This window comes from Orycteropus afer, unplaced genomic scaffold, assembly GCF_000298275.1.
Source record: "Orycteropus afer afer isolate SDZICR_OR568_19922 unplaced genomic scaffold, OryAfe1.0 scaffold00329, whole genome shotgun sequence".
NCBI classification, from domain to species: Eukaryota; Metazoa; Chordata; class Mammalia; order Tubulidentata; family Orycteropodidae; genus Orycteropus; species Orycteropus afer.
The window spans coordinates 3,394,889-3,412,730 of NW_006921916.1; the positions used below are offsets into that span (position 1 = coordinate 3,394,889).

At 40.1% G+C, this 17,842-nt stretch overlaps 1 pseudogene; it reads left to right on the forward strand.

Annotated features, from left to right (window-relative positions):
• The first annotated feature begins 388 nt into the window (after positions 1-388).
• LOC103206717 lies at positions 389-1,108 on the forward strand (annotated as a pseudogene).
• Positions 1,109-17,842: the final 16,734 nt, after the last annotated feature.

Below are 17,842 nucleotides of genomic sequence, written 5' to 3' on the forward strand. Positions count from 1 at the left end.
GGCATTTCCATGAAGTATTGTTGAAAGAGAAAAGAAAATGGAAGTGAGCATATATAATGTGTTCCCATTTGTATAAAACAATAGCACCATTTATGTGTACGTATCTATTCTTGTCCATATGATTATATAAGCAAGGAGAAAAATATGAAATGATCTATACTAGATTTCTAACCTTGGTTTTTGGGTGGGCCCAAAAAGGCTGATGTAAGTTAAGAAACAGAATGGAAAGCTTTATTAAAAACTTTACTTAAAACTTCAAAACACTGGGTGTTAAAGGAAGGTGACAGCTGAGGCACGGTGCAGTGCACATGCGCGGACAGCTGTCTCTGGTGAAAGATTGAGAGGCTGACCTGAGTGTCCAACTGGGTCAGAGCCGAGCACCAGCAGGATGAATGAAGACTTGCTGACTACGCATAAGATCCTCATCATCGGCAAGAGTAGGGTGGGGAAGTCCAGCTTGCTCTTGAGGTTCACAGACAACACTTTCGCTCCAGAACTAGCAGCAACAATAGGACACTGCTGTTCAGGAGAGGTTTAGAACATTAATTCCCAGCTATTACAGAGTTTCACAGGGTGTGATACTAGTTTATGATGCCACAAGAAGGGATAACTTTCTTAAACTGGGTAATTGGTTAAATGAATTGGAAACATACTGCACGAGAAATCACATAGTAAACATTCTGGTTGGAAATAAAATTGATAAGGAAAATAGTGAAGTTGATAGAATGAAGGCCTGAAATTTGCACAAAAGAATTCTATGTTATTTATAGCCAAAAACCGAACTCACTGGGGTGGAGTCGGATCCAACCCATAACCACCCCTCCTCGGGTTTCCGAGTAGTAGATTGCCCAACCTTCCTTCCGAGGAGTGGCTGGTGGATTTGAACTGCCAGCCTTCTGATTAGCAGTCAAATACCTTAGGCACTACACCACTAGAGGCCAGGGCAAAAACCTGTGATTGTATACAAGGTCTCTTTGAGTAACTTATTGAAAAGATCATTCAGTCACCTGGAATGTGGGAAAGTGAGAACCAGAAGAAAGGAGTAAAACTGATACACAGGGTAGAAGGCCATGGAGGAGGGGCGTGTGGTGGTTATGGTTCTGTGTGATAAACTCTGGGAAATTCCATCTCTTGCATATTTGATCAGATAGTGACATCTTTCTGTATATAAACTCTTTAACTGCTAGTTTAGGGACCTTGCATTCTGCACATACTTGTTTTGTGTCATGACAGGAAATCCCACTCATTGGCTTTCTCAGGTAACACCTTATGGTACGTATGCCCAGTTTGCAGTCTACTTTTTTTTTTTTTTAAATGTAATGTAAAATAAGTGTACCTTTAAAAGTACTTTTGATTTTTTGATTTACACTTATCATGTAATTTTAAAAAATTGATCTGATTTAATATATGTTGATACAACATCTGCTTTTGATCTCCTTTTTGCTTAACTACTGTTACTGATAATTGAATTACTTGGTGTCTAGAACTCCTTTTCAGAAATAACAACAAGCATGATTCCACAGCTTTTCTAGGATGTCTGTTGACAGATTCTCTTTTAGTATGAAGAAAAATTCTCATTACAGAACTAGTCCCGGCCAATTTATAATTAAATCTCTATTTGATCTGATGATGCTTCTAAACTAGCATTGATGTGTTAAAGAAGTTTGGTCTTACTTTTTCATTTACTTCAATGAGTAACTCATGAGTTTAACCAGAGTTTTAATTCTGTGGTATGTACATTGAATTCATGGCCCTGTTGTGCTGTATTTTTAGTTATGTGATAGTTGGCAGAGTGACAGTAAGATTTTTCCCCCCTTTTGCTTTCAGAAGGACATGAATAGTATGTTTATTGTAACTCATGTGAACTATATATATGATTTTTAAAATCAAGTCCCTTTTTTCATAAACATTGGTAGCATTTGTCCAAGTACCTCAGTTATAACTTGTAAAATGTTTATGAATATCTGTATCTTATGACTTCTGTAAATGGAGTTGATACTCAGAAACCTATATCTGTGTTTTGATGGGTAGGAGGGGAGAGAAAATAAGAAACAACAACACTAAAACACAATTTTTTTCACTTATTTTTTTAATGCATTTTATTGAAATATAATTTATGTACAGTGAAATACACAAAACTAAAGTGACATGGCTCGATGCATTTTTTTTTTTTCAGTATTCCCTCTCCTCCCCTCCCACCCCTGGCAACCAACAAAGAAAGTTTCCCTCCATATATAAACCTTTCCTTGACCCTCCACAACAATGAACTAATACTATATTTGTCATTCTGTGATTGACCTATTTCACTCAGCATAATGTCCTCCAAGTTCATCCATATTATGCGGTGTTTTACACACTCTACATTATTCTTTAGTGCTGCATAGCATTCCAGTATGTGTATGTACCACAATTTGGTCATCCATTCTTCCGCTGATGGACACGTAGGTTGTTTCCATCTTTTTGCTATTGTAAATAGTGCTGTGATGAACATGAGGGTGCATGTATCTGTTCCTATCCTGGCTCTCACCTCTCTAGGATATATACCTAGTAATGGAATTGCTGGGTCAAATGGTATCTCCAATTCCAACTTTCTAAGGAATCACCATATTGCTTTCCACAGTGGTTGTGTCACTGCACAGTCACACACGCAGTGTATGAGAGTCCCAATCTCTTCACATCCCCACCAGCATTTGTTATTTTCTGTCTCATGGAACCTTGCCATCAGTGCTGGAGCAAGATAGTATATCTCGTTGTTTTGATTTACATCTCTCTGATGGCCAATGATTGTGAGCATCTTTTCATGAATTAGCTGACCACCTGAATATCCTTCTTGGTGAAGTGTCCATTCATGTCTTCTGCCTGTTTTTCAACTGGATTGCTAATTCCTTTGGTGTTGAGGCATTGGAGTTTTCCATCAATCTTAGAGATAAATCCCTTGCCAGATATGTAATTATCAGCAAATATGAATTTGTTGCTGTCATTTTTGTCATGTGTTTTTCATTGTGTTGATTTCTTTGTTCCATATAATTTTCTATGCTAAGCTCATTTTAAACAAAATCATTTTATCACTTCCTTCATTGCCATTGTTTTAGTATCTGCTGAATATTTATTCTGGTCCTCTTTTTTATTTTGATATGAAGGTTTATCATTTTTCTTTGAGGTTACCCTGTGGTTTATAGATTTCTTCCCAAGTTTAGAACAGTCCATTCTATCTTGTAGTTGTCTTGACTTCCTTACCATCTAGAAGTTCTGTAACGACACAGATATTTTTCCTTCTTTTTGGTTTGTAGTTGCACTCATTTGTCGGTTGGTGTCTCTGGTTCCCTATTTATAATCTTGTAGGCTTATTTACTTTGGATACTTTCATAGCTGGGTTGGTTTCTGGGTTATATCATAAAGTCTGTTAATGGTCAGTTTTTGTTGGCTGTTGTTGCATCTCTGTTCAAAGGGCTCCCTTTAGCATCTCTTGTAAGGTGGGTCTGGTTTTAACAAATGCCCTTAATTTCTGCTTATCTGGAAATGTCCTAATTTCACCATCATATTTGAGGGACAGTTTTGCTGGGTATATAAATATTGGTTGGAAATTTTTCTCTTTCAGTGTTTTATATATACCATCCCACTGTCTTCTTGCCTGCATGGTTTCTGTCCAGAAATCCAAGCTTAGTCTTATTGGTTGCCCCTTGTAGGTAACTTTTTATTTTTGTCATGCTGCTCTCATGATTCTTTCTTTGTCTTTGGTTTTGTTGAGTTTGATGATGATATATCTTGGTGTTTTTTTGGGGGTTTGTTAGATTTACTAAATGGATATATTCTTGTCTTTCATCATATCAGGGAAGTTCTCCTCCAACAATTCTTGGACAGTTTTCTCAGTGATTTTATTTATCTCTTCCTGTTCTGGAATTCCAGTGACACATAGGATATTCCTTTTGATGCTATCCCACATGAACCTTAGGCTTTCTTCATTTTGTTTTAATCTTTTTTCTGATTGATCCCTTTCCAAAGAAGTATTTAGGTATTTGTCTTCAATCTCATTAATTCTGTCTAACATTGCATCAATTCTACTCTTTTGCCCTTTCAATGTGTTATCTATTTCTGACAATTTAGTATTAATCTTCTGGATTTCTATCTATAGATTTAGAATAATTTCTAATTTTTCATTTATTTTGTCATTTTGTTCTTGTATTTTCTTCCAAAATTCTTCTAGGGTTTTGTCTGTGTTTTCTTTGATCTGTCTGTCAATCCTTTGAAGATACCTAAATACAATTCTTTTGAATTCATTATCAGGGAGTTCCAATGCTGCGTCTTCCTCAGGGATGTGTTTTGGGTAGATATCCTGGTCCCTTGTTTCTCCTGCTTTATCTTGCTTCTTGGACTGTGATGCTCTGTTGTCTCTGAGGCATTGTGACATTTTTGTGTTTATATTTAATTGGTGATTATATGTTAGAGTGACTTGCCGACAATTTTTGTTTTCTTTGTATGTTATCTATACAGGCAGGGCACTGTGCTGTGCTCCTCTATTCACTAGTTGGGAGCACTTATACATTCACCACCTGTCTCCTTTCCTTTGCCAGCCTCTCATATGTCCTTTCTGACCCTGGCAAACAGAACCTGTTCTTAGGTCCCTGGAATCTGAATGAGAATACTATTACTTTCCAATCCAAAATGGTTGGCACTTGTAAACATTCAAAATGGCTGCATCCTCAGTCACTTTAAATATCCAAAATGGCTTCCACATGTAAACAATCAAAATGGTTGCACCCTCTGAACAACAGAAATTCCACAGCTCAGGTTGTCTCCCTCCTTGCTGTTTCCCTTCCTAGTCATAGGCTACCAGAGCAGTTGTCCCTGCAGCCCTTGGTGACCGGGACTGATCTTTAGGTCAATTCTCAGGTTCCAACACCACTTGGAAATATTCAAGCTATTGGTCTCATTAGAGTAGGTGACAGTCCACCTCCGACCATCTCTGTACTCACTGTTTTTGTTCATGTTTTTCCACTAGTTGGTGCCTAATCTACTTCTGTATAGTTCCTTTCAAAGCTCAGGGTTCCAGGATTATCTTCTGTATGTCTGTCAATTGGTTTCTCTTTTCTTTGTTGAAGAAGGTCTGTGTCACTTGTCTGCCTATTCTTCTGTCTTACTGGAAGTCCTAAAACACAATTTGAGAAAGGCATGTTGCTTCTAGATTCTGATATGTGTGGGAAAATACTGTTGCAATGAAAATCTTAATAATTTACTGTAACAAGAAGCCAATAACTTATTACCAAAACCAACTTGTATAGACTAATAAATCTTTTCTACAATTAAAAAAAAAACAAACTTTACTTAAAACTTTGAGAAAAGGTACTGATGAAAGAGGTTATTTTTGAAAATGAAATTCAGATTGTAGAGTTGCAAATTCAAAGAGTAAAACTGTTCACATTAAAAAAATTCTGAGTTTGTGTATATAAGGGAAATAATTTTAAAGTTTTCTTTGTGTTCTCCAAGTTACTAAGATTCAGGCTGAATTATTAGTATCAGGTCAAACTTTGTATTTGTAACTTTTTACAGTAAAATCTGTGAAAGCCAGGAGCTGTGTAAGGTGGAAAACTGCCAGGGAAATTTCAAATGTTTTCCACTAAAAAGAGCAATAGAAAAGAGGTAAAACTATACTCTGTCAAAGGCAGAAAACTTACAAGAGCCAGAAAATTAAGACATTCCTGTTGAGTTCCAGCTGTCACACGTTTTGCTGTACAGGTAGGTAGGTAGTTGCTGACTTACTTTGGGGTTCCGTTCTGATGACTGTGTCATAAGTCAGTTCTGAGAGGAGTGAATGAGGTGAAAGACTGCTACTTTAGATGATGTGTGTCAGGGATGACATTGCTGATGAAGTGGTATTTTAACAATGATCTGAATTAAGTGAGAAATAGAAGCATATGACTGTGGGGAAAAGATACTTCTAGGCAGAGGCAACAGTGGGGTCAAAGGCCAGGAGTAAGATAAGGGTACTTGCAGAGTAACAAGGAGTCCAAAGTGACCAGAGCTGAGTTTTCAACCTTACTTCTAATGAGAGAAATATTTAAAATTGTTTTAGTTTATGTGGATATTTTATAGATGTAATATTTCCTATAATATATTGACTGTCTAACGCAGCAAATACTTTAAATATATCATCTCTAATCCTTAGAACAAGTATGCAGGATTGGTAAATTTCATTTTAGACCTTATAGCATGATAAATGTAAATGTAAAGAATGTCCTGAACAATACTCTGCATTATTTATGGATAGTTAAACATAAAATAGTTAAAGCATAAAAACACAGATGAGGAAGATATAGTTACCAAACTCAAGTTAGTAGCTACCTCTGGGGAGGGAAGAAAGGTAATGGGATGAAGAAAGGTGAAGGTGAGAAAGGGTAGGCTCCCAATGGATCTGCAATGCTTTATTTGTTTTTTTAAAGTTTATGCTATAAATATTATACAATATTTGATATTGTGTTATATTACTTTTGCATCTTATATGTGACTGCGTGTATCATAGATTTAGAATCAAGAAGAATTTAATCTAACTCTAAACTATTGCTCATGTTAGTTGCTTCCCTCAAATGAATGTTCACACAAAAGGTAAGCTCACAATAAAGCATTACCAACCAACCAGCATGCCCACTGCTGAGCAAGTGCATAGTGGAGATGGCCTTCCCAGGCCCATTTACAGGATGAGAATTGTTTCATCTTGAGTCAATCTGATGTTCAAGAAGCCAGTCTGATTCCTATGACATGTGGTTTCAAAGAATGACTGCTGGTAATGGGCTGAGGACATGCAGGGTGGTTAGAGTGAGTCAACAGGTTCCAGTAAGGGAGGGAGCAGGCTACAGAGGAAAGCCAAGTTCCTGGAGCAGCAGGGTGGTAGTGACGTGACTATTGTCCCTCTCTTGTGAGTTTGTCAAGTTCTTGCCAACCATCCAGGAGGCAGTCTGTGCCTTGAACTGCCTCTTGGAGAGAGCTTCTACCTCTGCTTTCAAGTACTAGCTAGACATTATGTTGAAATATCAACAATTGTGCTTCATACCCTTAGGAAAAAATTTTCATTTTCAAATAATGTAAGGTTTCTTAAGAAGTATAACAGGGCTCTCCTGTGCTTTTCTTTGGAGAGTAGTAGATTGAAATGGATTGAACTAGTTATATGGTATCTTAGACTTTTAATTTTGTAAGCTAAGTAGTAGAGTTGATAAGTGTTTTTCTAAGAGATTTAAGAGTGGTAGAATGCTATTAACAGTTATTGCTGGTGGGTAGAGGGCAGGGTGGGACAGCCACATTTCACTCTAAAAGTTCTGTTTGCTCAAACTTTTGCAGAAGCACAAATTATTTTTGTAATAAAAATAACTCTAAAAGGAGTGACTGGATTACTTTAATTAATAACACATCTATGGTCACTTAAAGCTTTAATTTTTGTAAGTTTTTTTTTTTTTTAATTCCCATATGTGCATTATTCTCATTTGATAGGTGATGAAACACCAGGTCACTTGACTCTAAGACAAGACAGCTAGTTAGTAAGGAAGCCAGAGCTAGAACTTGAGTCTACTGAATTCTAGTTCAATTATATTTTCAATAGATCCTACTGGTTTTCAGGTGCTACTGATTAAATTCTTCACCTAATAAGAAAATAGCCATAGGAATCTTAAAATTTCTCTAATTTTATTGGGAATCTGTCTCCCCCTCACCAAAATGTTCTGTCCAAATTTTTACTATATAAGTAAACTTTATTAACATATTTTTCCTCCATGTACTTATTAAAATTTTATTCTATATTTTCAAAACTGATTTCTGGGTTGACATTTATTGCCACTAAGATGTAAAAGAAAAAGAAAAAGAAAAAGTTAAAATGTCCAAGATTTTCATTTTAAATGAAGAATTAAAAGCCAAAAACTAAAAAAAGCCACACTCACTGCCATTGAGTCAGTTCTGACTCATAGTGACTCCTCCTTGGGTCTCTGAGGTGGTATCTGTATGGAAGAAGATTGCCCAGTCTTCCTTTTAAGGAGTGGCTGGAGGATTTGAACCACCAGGCTTCTGGTTGGCAGTTAAATGTCTTAGAAGCCAAATGCTTATGTCATCTTCCTAATAGTCCTATTCGGGAGGAAGGTCGGGCAATCTACTTCCATAGTGATACTGCCTCAGAAACCCAAGGAGGGGTTGCTATGAGTTAGGTCCTACTCGATGGCACATAACAAAAACAATGGACCTATGGGTTTGTGAAAGAGCATTCTAAGAGGTATTTGATATAAGAAAATGGCATGACACAGGTTCGAATTGGACTCCATTTTGTCCTAGGCTCCTGCTTCTTCTTTTTACAGTATGTGATCTATGACTACACTTGTGACCAAAGTAACTTGTTTTGCAGCATTCTGAAGTGGCTTCCTCAGATTGTTGCAGAAACCTGGAATGGAGGAAACTGAGGCTAAGGTTGAGTACCTCAGCCAATTGATATTCTTGGAAAATAAACCTTACAGAGCATATGAAACATCAACCAATCAAATGTAGCCTTGTGTTCTTTCCCAACTTTGTACAGAGTTCTGCAAAACTGAATATATATAAAAATGTGGGTTTATGCTCTCTCTTCTGAATGTCATTTTGAACTTTTGTTTTGACACTTCCTGATTTGCAAATCTTTGAATCTGAATAAAACCCTTATTTTACAGGAACTATTTCATTTTCAACAGGTTGTTGCTGTTGCTACCATGGAGTCACTCCTGACTCATGGCAACCCCATACACAATGGAATGAAAAGCTGCCTAGTCCTGTGCCATCACCATGACTGGTTGTAGATTGGACCATTGTGGATTTTCACGGCTGAAAACCAGTTGGAAGTAGATTGCCAGGCTTTTCTTTCTAGTTTGTATTAGGAAGTTCTGCTGAAACCTGTTCAGCATTATTGCAACACTCAAGCCTCCACTGACAGGTGGATGGTGGCTGTACTTGAGGTGCCTTGGCCAGTAATTGAACCCAGCCTCGGCACGGAAGGCAAAAATTCTACTACTAAACCTATGGGATAGGTCATGTGATTACTCTCATTTCAGAGATGAGGAGTCAGGGCACAGAATGCCTGAGCAACTCTTTAACTCAAAGGCTTGTAAGCTGCACAGGTGTATTGAACCAAGGCAGCTTGGCTGGGATTCTGCCAGGAACCACTGCCTTTACTGCCTCTCTAGAAGGGAAAAGCTCAGTTTTATAAAAATTTCTATGTTCTTCATATGATTCTTCTAATGTTATTATTTTCAATCCTAATTAAATTAGGCTTCATGACTTAAACAATACCAACTACATTTTGGGAGTTTGGGACTTTTTATGATTTAATAGTGATAAACACATTTGAACCACCTGGATTTAAGCAATACTTACTCTCCTTGTCTCTCCTAGTATCTAATGACTTTTACTCTCTTGTTTATTTTCATTTACTCAGAAATAAAATTTTGAATCTACTAGATTGATGAAACCACAAGATGAAGGAGAATATTTGGTGAGTGTCAAAAGCCAGCCTAGGGATTCAAACAGACAACTGTACACCAATGTTCATTGCAGCACCATTCACAATACCCCAAAAGTGGAAACAGACTAAGTGTTCATAGACAGATGAATGTATAAATAAAATGTGGTCTATGCATACAATGAAATATTACTCAACCATAAAAAGAAATTCAGTCCTGATACATGCTATAACATGGATGAACCTTGAAAACATTATACCAGGGGAAGTAAGACTATCACAAAAGAACAAATATTATATAATTTCATTTATGTATATAAAACATCCAGAATAAGCATATGCATAGAGACCAAAGTTTATTAGTGATTACCAGCAGCTAGAGGGAGTAGAAACTGGGGAGTCAGTGCTGAAGGGGTACTGAGTTTCTGTTTGGGATGATGAAAAAGTTTTGGAGCTAGTTCTGATGAGTACACAATGTAGGGAATGTAATTAATGCCACTGAACTGTACATTTAAAAATGACAAAAAAGGGAAAACAAACAAAAAGTTAGGCTGGAGCTTCTCTGCATGTGCCAATTCTGAGGCACTCTTCCATCTCCATTCAGGAAGCATCAACACCACCAAGGAGGTGCTTGCAGGTTACATGTAAGGTACTGGGTCTAAAGTTAATTTTTGGGGGGCTTTATTTCTCACTCTGTGGCCAACCTTGATGCAGCCAGGATAAGAGGCCCTTTAAGAAGGAGATTATCATGTGACAGACCTTTAGAACAAACATTCATTCATGGAGGCCTTCGTTTGTATAAGGTAAGTGAAAAGAAGCAGTCTCCTCCCAATAAAGAGTGGTAGACTTCCTAAATCCTGCTAATGGAGTTTAATAATGAGGGGATTAGGATTTGAGACTGAAGGAAGTGGAGGGAGGTTGGCTAGGGGACATTCAATTGGCCTTAAATCCAACAAACTTAAATTGCCTAAAGAAAAATAAACCCTTTTATTTCATCAGCCAAGATGCCCTCACCTACTCAAAGTTTTTTGGGTCACTTAGACTGATAGTAATAACCTAAGGAGCCTCTTTAAACCTGTGAGGTCACTGCTCACTGGCTCAATTTCTAAAGAAGTTTCAATTCTCAACCTGCTCTAGATGCCTGTGGCCCTGGGCAACATGGTGAGAATGCCTCAGACTCAAGAATCTCCTAAAGGGACTTTTGTATGATGTCCATGAACTATAGTCCTCAGGGGTCTTGATTTCTCCCATTATCAGTCCTCTATGCCCAGCAAACTGGTTATCTCCTTAAAATGTTAGGAAATATAAGAAGTAAAATACAGAACCTGAGGAAGACCCTGGGGAGTGTATCTCAGTGTATAGTGACAGTTTTCAATGGGCAGTCCTGTGGAAACCTGTTACACTTGTTCCATCACGCTGAAATTCCACCCTATCACCGGCCAAACCCTGCACTATTGATAAAATGTGATCACAACTGATGGCCAGAAAGAAATGCCAAGGCTTTCACTGAGGCAGCATCAGACCTTCAGACTTGAGGATGTTGGTTTTCTTTTTTTAATTTCCCTTCATGTTGCTTATTTGTGCCTAAGAAGTTATCCTAATTTTGCTTCCTGTTGTTTGAACTGCATATGGACATTTTTATAGCACATACAAATACATATGAAGGAATATCATCTGCCAAACCTACATATGGTAGTGAATATATTCCCCTTTGCCTATCCATACCTTACCTATGTATCTACCCGTAGATTAGTGTTTGGTGTTACTGATAATGCAGTATTGTATAATTGTATATGCAATAGGATTTGCCTTTATTGTGTGAACCACTTGTGCACTCTCTGTCTCTTCCTTTTCCTTAGTGATATTGTGCTAGTCACATGATTTTGTTATATTTCTTTTCCTGGAAGTTGGTTTTCTTGTAGGCCTGACTTTAGTTTTCCTCAGTGAGATGTTTCTTAGCTGTGTAGGTATTTGGGTATTTGCTGTAAAAGAATTGCAGTTGCTTTGAGTTTGTGTGTCTCTCTCTCTGTGTATGTGTGTGTGTATGTTTGCATATGTGTATAGGAAATAGGGAGAGATAGCCTTATTTTTCATAGCATTTGTAGTTCTCACTTACTCCATCTTCTCTATACTCACATGTTGTTTGTTTGTTGTTGTTATTGTTGTAATAGTTGAGGTCCATTTTTTGAAAGAGTTGATAAACCTCCTGACCTCATTTGTAAGGCAAAAACTGGTATTTTGAAATTGAGTAAATCCTGAAACTGTTCCTAAATAGGATTTATCACAAATGTTAATAGGACTGGCTGAAGGGAAAAAGAAATGTAAATACAGTTTTAGTCAGTCAAATTATATCTCGGGACTCACTGAATAGTGTAGCTTTCTCCTCCATGCCCATTCTAGTATTTATTAATAATTAGAAGAAAAATTTTACTGACAGTACACTTTAGAAATATTTTACCCACTTTTGAATAAACTGTTCTCCTACATACCTTTTTTTTCCTGGGAGACTCCTTTTCCCTTTTCTTGGGAGACAATTAAGGAAATCTTAATAGAATGCTAGATGCAGTCATTGTTTTCTTTAAATCAAATTTAGGCTTCCTAGAAAACATAGCATAGTGCTTAAGGCACTTGACTGCTAACCAGAAGGCTGGTGGTTCAAACCCACCAGCCACTCCTCAGAAGGAAGGTTGGTCAGTCTACTTCCATAGTGATACTGCCTTGGAAACCCAAGTAGGGGTAACTATGAGTCAGATCCAACTCAACAGCACATGCCAACACCAACAGAAAACATTTGAAGTTACACTTTAGTGGGGTTTTTTATTTTTATTTTTTAATTTAATCATAGATTCACAGAGAAGAGAAAAAAACGTGTATAGGGCAGGCAGAGTGATTCAATTGGACTCCTATGACTGGATAACATGGTGGGTCTGGTGTGTGGCCCTCACCTCGAGGAGCATCCTTGGTCTCTCCTTCTCTTGCCTCTTTCTTTGTCTTTCTCCCCTGTTCTTGGGATGCTTGCTACTGCCTCATTAAAATCCTCCTCAAAAAAGTTCCTCTAATTTGTTTTATATGGAAATTTTTCCACATAGAAATAGTCTCTTCAACTCTGTTACTGTCAAGCGGGAACACAGCGCCAGACAGGCGGGTAAAAAATTGAACAGGAAGAAGCTACAAACAGGCCAACCGGATGCAGCTTCCACCTGATTGATTCCCGCCTTATTTTGAACCAGCACAGGTCCTCTCCCCTCCCTTAACAACTATGCTAATGAGGTGCTTTCACCTGATTGTTTCCTGCCTTTTTCCCTCTGTCCCCACTCAGGGCTGTTATGCAACTATATAACACCCCCTACACACCCCACCCCCACCCCCTGGTCTAGTGGTGTGACTTCTCGGGTTCCTCTCAGGGACCCGTGAACCTTGCCCAGGCCCCTCTTGGGGACCTGTAAACCTCACCTGGGAGCACAGAATAAAAGCTTCTCTTTAACCCCACTTTTGTGTGTCCTCTTCTCCTTGCCAGGATGTTACATCTGGTGCCGAAACCTGGGGGGGGGGGAGTGTGGTGCAAGTAATCTCTGTTGGCAGGGAGTGCTGCATCCCCCCTCCTTTTCACGGACCAGGAACCTCCAGCCACCATCATCCAACACCAATGAGTTTCCCATTTTGACTAATTTCCCAATCCTGGGCACCTAGATCCCAAGTCCCAGTTCCTGTTCCAGCGTCTCTGTACCCTTTCATTCTGGAAATCACTGGTGCCACGTCAGAGACTCTCTTGTTCCAAAGACAGAGGAATCTTGGGGATGCCTTGGGTTCCCTGTCTTTCCATGGCATAGCTGTTCCAGACTGAAGACTACAACAGAGACGTCCACTCTTTTCTTTCAGTCTCCATTTCCGGGATTCTGGCAAAGCAGCTGGGATGCTGGTCCTTTGACAGAATCTTCCCATCGGGACTTAAGGGATCATGGGTAACCAGAATTCTAAACCAGACCCAACTACTCCTCTGGGGCGTCTCCTACTCAATCTTGGTGCCCTGGGGCTGGCTCAGGACTTAGGTTCCAAACACCTAATTTTCTATTGCACTACTGTTTAGCCCCAATGTCCACTAGATAATAACCCTCGGTGGCCTGAACAAGGAACTTTCGATTTTAATATTCTCACTGATCTTGATAATTTCTGCCGCTGCACAGGCAAATGGCCGGAGGTTCCCTACATCCAAGCTTTCTTTTACGTGCACTCCTGTGTTTCTCTCTCTCTCTGCTTTACTTGCAATACCACCCAAATTCTCCTAACTCATGAAACTCCTATTCAAATCCCCTCTAAAAACTCCTCAACCCCTCTCAATTCCCCTAGCCTGGAGTCTCTGGGGTTAGAGTCCCCTATGGCCTCTTCTGGGGTTCGAGTCCCATTTGGCTGGGTTAGGTAGGGTAGAGGGTTCGAGTCCCTCTAGTAGCTCTAGTAGAGAGTTCACATTAGGTTTCGTTGGGGTTGGTGTCTGTCTGTGTGACTGTTTAGTGTGAATGATATATGTGAAGTTCTAAGATGAAAAGTCATGGAATTTGAATAGGCCTGAAGTTGCATTCCATGTGAGGTCGGATTGGCATAAAGGTGTGGCTTAACCCTCTGCTCCGGGGTTTATACGGAGGCACCTTAGCCAAAGACCCACTGAAACCTTTGTAAGAAGGGCGGACGACCAGGCATCAGAGAGGTCCTCGGGACTTGTCTTTTGTTTTGTGTGCACCACTGTCACTATGGGAGGTGCCCCCAGTAAATCTACTGTGTTAGAATACATGATCAAAAATTTTCCAAAGGAATTTAGAGAAGATTATGGTGTTAGCTTCAGTCCATCTAGATTAAGAATCTTTTATGAGACCCATCCACCAGAGCACCCAACTTCCTCTTTTTCTGACCCACCTGAATCTCTTTCATCCCCACCTCATAGACCACCCCCTTATTCAGGACAGGCACTTTCATCTCCACCTCCTGTTAACCCCATTGCACTCTCTCTGTCACTCCTACCTTCCTCTTCACTAACATCTCCAGACACCACTTCCCCAGAGTCCTTTTTTACCCTTCCCGGTAAGCAGCCACACCCGTTCTCAACAGCCCCTTCTCTGTCCCTTACATGAAGTGGCTGACTTTGAAGGTGTTGTCCGTGTCCATATTCCTTTCTCCCTCATCGACTTATCTCAGACTGAAAAATGTCTGGGTTCCCTTTCTCACAATTCCACCACCTACATTAAGGAATTTCGTTACCTCTCTCAAGCCTATGACTTAACTTGGCACGACATTTATGTCATTCTTTCTTCCACTTTAAATTCTGACGAAAGGGAACGGGTTCTTGAGGCTGCTTGGGAACATACCAGTCAAACTCATTTAACTGACTCTACCATGCCAGTGAGTCCAGAAGCCGTTCCTAGACAGGACCCTGGATGGGAATAACAACTAGATACCCAATCTGGGCTCCCTGACTGCACCCGCTGAGACAAAATGTTCCAGTGCCTCCTAGCGGGCCTACAGGCTATTTCACATAAAGCTGTTAATTTTGATAAACTGCGGGAGATTACTCAATTCCCTAATGAAAACCCAGCAACTTTTCTTAATCGCCTCAGTGAGGCCCTTACACAATATACTCACTTAGACCCAACTTCCCTGGCAGGAGCTACTGTTTTAACTACTCACTTTATCACCCAATCTGCTCCTGATATTAGAAAGAAACTGAAAAAGGCAGAAGAGGGCCTGCAGACCTGGTGAATATGGCGTTTAAAGTTTTTAACACTCGGGAGGAATGGGCTGAGGCAGATAGGGAATCCTGCACTTGCCAGGAGGCCAATTTGCAAGCCCAAGCCTTAGTGGCAGCCCTGAGGCCAGCACCTACTCGACCAGCCAGAAACAACTTACCAGCTGGAGCCTGTTTTAAATATGGAGAGGAAGGCCACTGGGCCAGCCATTGTCCACATCCACAACCTTCTAATCCTTGTGCGGTGTGTGGTAAGAAGGGACATTGGAAGAGTGGCTGTCCCTTGATGCCAAGATACAGAGGGCCAGTCCCTCCAACCCCTGACCTGCTGTTGACTGTTCTGGGTCTGGCAGCTGAAGACTGAAGGAGCCCCAACTCGTCAACCCCAATCACTCTCACTGAGCCCGGGGTAACACTCAAGGTAGTGGGTAAGTTGACGTCCTTCTTGGTTGATACAGGGACTACCTATTCTGTCTTACCTTCCTTCCTGGGACAATTATACCCCTCCCCGGTCTCAGTGATGGGAACTGACGGATACCCCTCCAAACCCCAGGTAACAGGTCCTGTTACATGCCTCATAGACAACAGAATTTTTACACACTCCTTTCTAGTAATGCCTACCTGCCCCACCCCACTTTTAGGAAGAGATCTTCAAGTTAGGGGTCACCCTACACTGGGCTCAGGACCCCTCAGCACTACTTCTACTACATTAATCTCTACTCCACCCTCCACACCGAACCCTCCTTTTCCTCCTGATTTAGTGGATCCCATTGTGTGGGACATTTCCACTCCTACTATTGCTAACCACCATTCATTTGTTATTATTCATTTAAAAGACCCCTCACATTTTCCCTCCAGACCCCAATTTCCCATCTTCCTGACACACAGGCAAGGACTGAAAACTCTTATTCAATGCCTCTTATCTAAAGGTCTTTTAATTCCTACACATTCACCCTATAAGACTCCCATCCTATCGGTAAGGAAATCTGATGGCTCATACTGCTTAGTGCAAGATTTGCGCCTTATTAAATGAAGCTGTAATACCTCTACACCCTGTTGTTCCTAACCCTTATACACTACTATCTCGCATTCCACCATCTACTACTTACTTCTCTGTACTAGATCTTAAAGATGCCTTCTTTACTATTCCACTAGATCCAACTTGTTATCACACAGAAATTACAATACCCATTACTCTCAAATCAGTATCTTCTAATTGGTTTCCCTATGCCTGTTTTACATAGGACCAATCCTCTGCAGGTTGTAAATATCTCTCTTCCACCTATGGTGGATGCTATTACTGGTCATGTAGGAGACATGATGCCTTTGAAGGTGCCGGGTCTGGATATTTCTTTAAGAGCGAGGGACATGTGTCTGGCACATTTTTAGTAAAGACAGTAACCTGTATCTCCGCATTCGTGACCCTTGGGACACCAGATGGGTGTCAGGGGTCGAGGGCAAACTGTATACTTCAAATTCTAACTCTCTACCCTCAGGAACCATCTATATAGCACAGGAATGCGTTCTGACCCTCAACACCTCCATACATGTTTCCACTAGCATCTCACAGGCAGAACAGACCCTGCAGGAACAACTCCTAGACACATCCCGAACGGTTCCAGTTTCTTCCTGGATACAGATCATTCAACACACTCTATCCTTCCTCAATTATTCCCACGCCTTACCCAATATTTTGTACTGTTTCCTTTGTGCTTCACTTCAATGACCCTTACTTACGGCTGTACTAATTAATTCCACCCAACCAGCACCTGCATCCACGCCTAACCCATCCTGCATTACTCCTTCATTACAGGTACCCCTTTGGGAACCTGACACTGTCAATCATACACGACCCTCCCGGATTTGTTTCCTTACTAACAATATCATACCTGTATTTTCAGAACAAACTCCCTGCTCACAAAAACATATCTATCACCTCCCAAACTACCTCAGCACCCAGAACATACTTTTGGTGCAATGGAACCCTACTTAAATGTATAAATAACACCACCCCAAGCCCTTGTTTTCCAGTAATAATAGTTCCCCAACTTACAGTATATGAAGAATCTGAACTCTTCTGGCTATTAACAAAACCAAGAACCAAACAAACCGCCTTTTTGCCTCTTATAGTAGGCCTCAGCCTGGCCTCTGCTTTCACTGCAACTGGACCAGCAGGAGGGGCATTGGGTCACAACATAATGTCAGCTCAAGATTTTCAAAACCAATTAGAAATAACTCTAGAAACCCCTGCAGATTCTTTAGCTTCTCTCCAACAACAGGTAACCTCTCTGGCCCAAGTTACTTTACAGAATCGAAGAGCCTTGGAACTATTAACAGTGGAAAAAGGTGGAACCTGCCTCTTTCTTAAAGAAGAATGCTGCTATTACATCAACGAATCCGGTCTAGTTGGAACAAAACAGCAATACACTGACTTGACTGAATGAAGAATTACGTAATAGACACCGAACAGGAACCTCACCATTTGAATGGCTCCAATCGCCACTAACAGCCTGGTTACTACCCCTTTATAGGGCCTCTTGTACTAATAAGGCTCTTTTTTTTCTTTTCGCCCCTTGCCTCCTTAGATTCCTCCAAAACTGGCTCAAAGAAATGTACAGAGTAACTGTCAACCAGTTACTCCTACACCC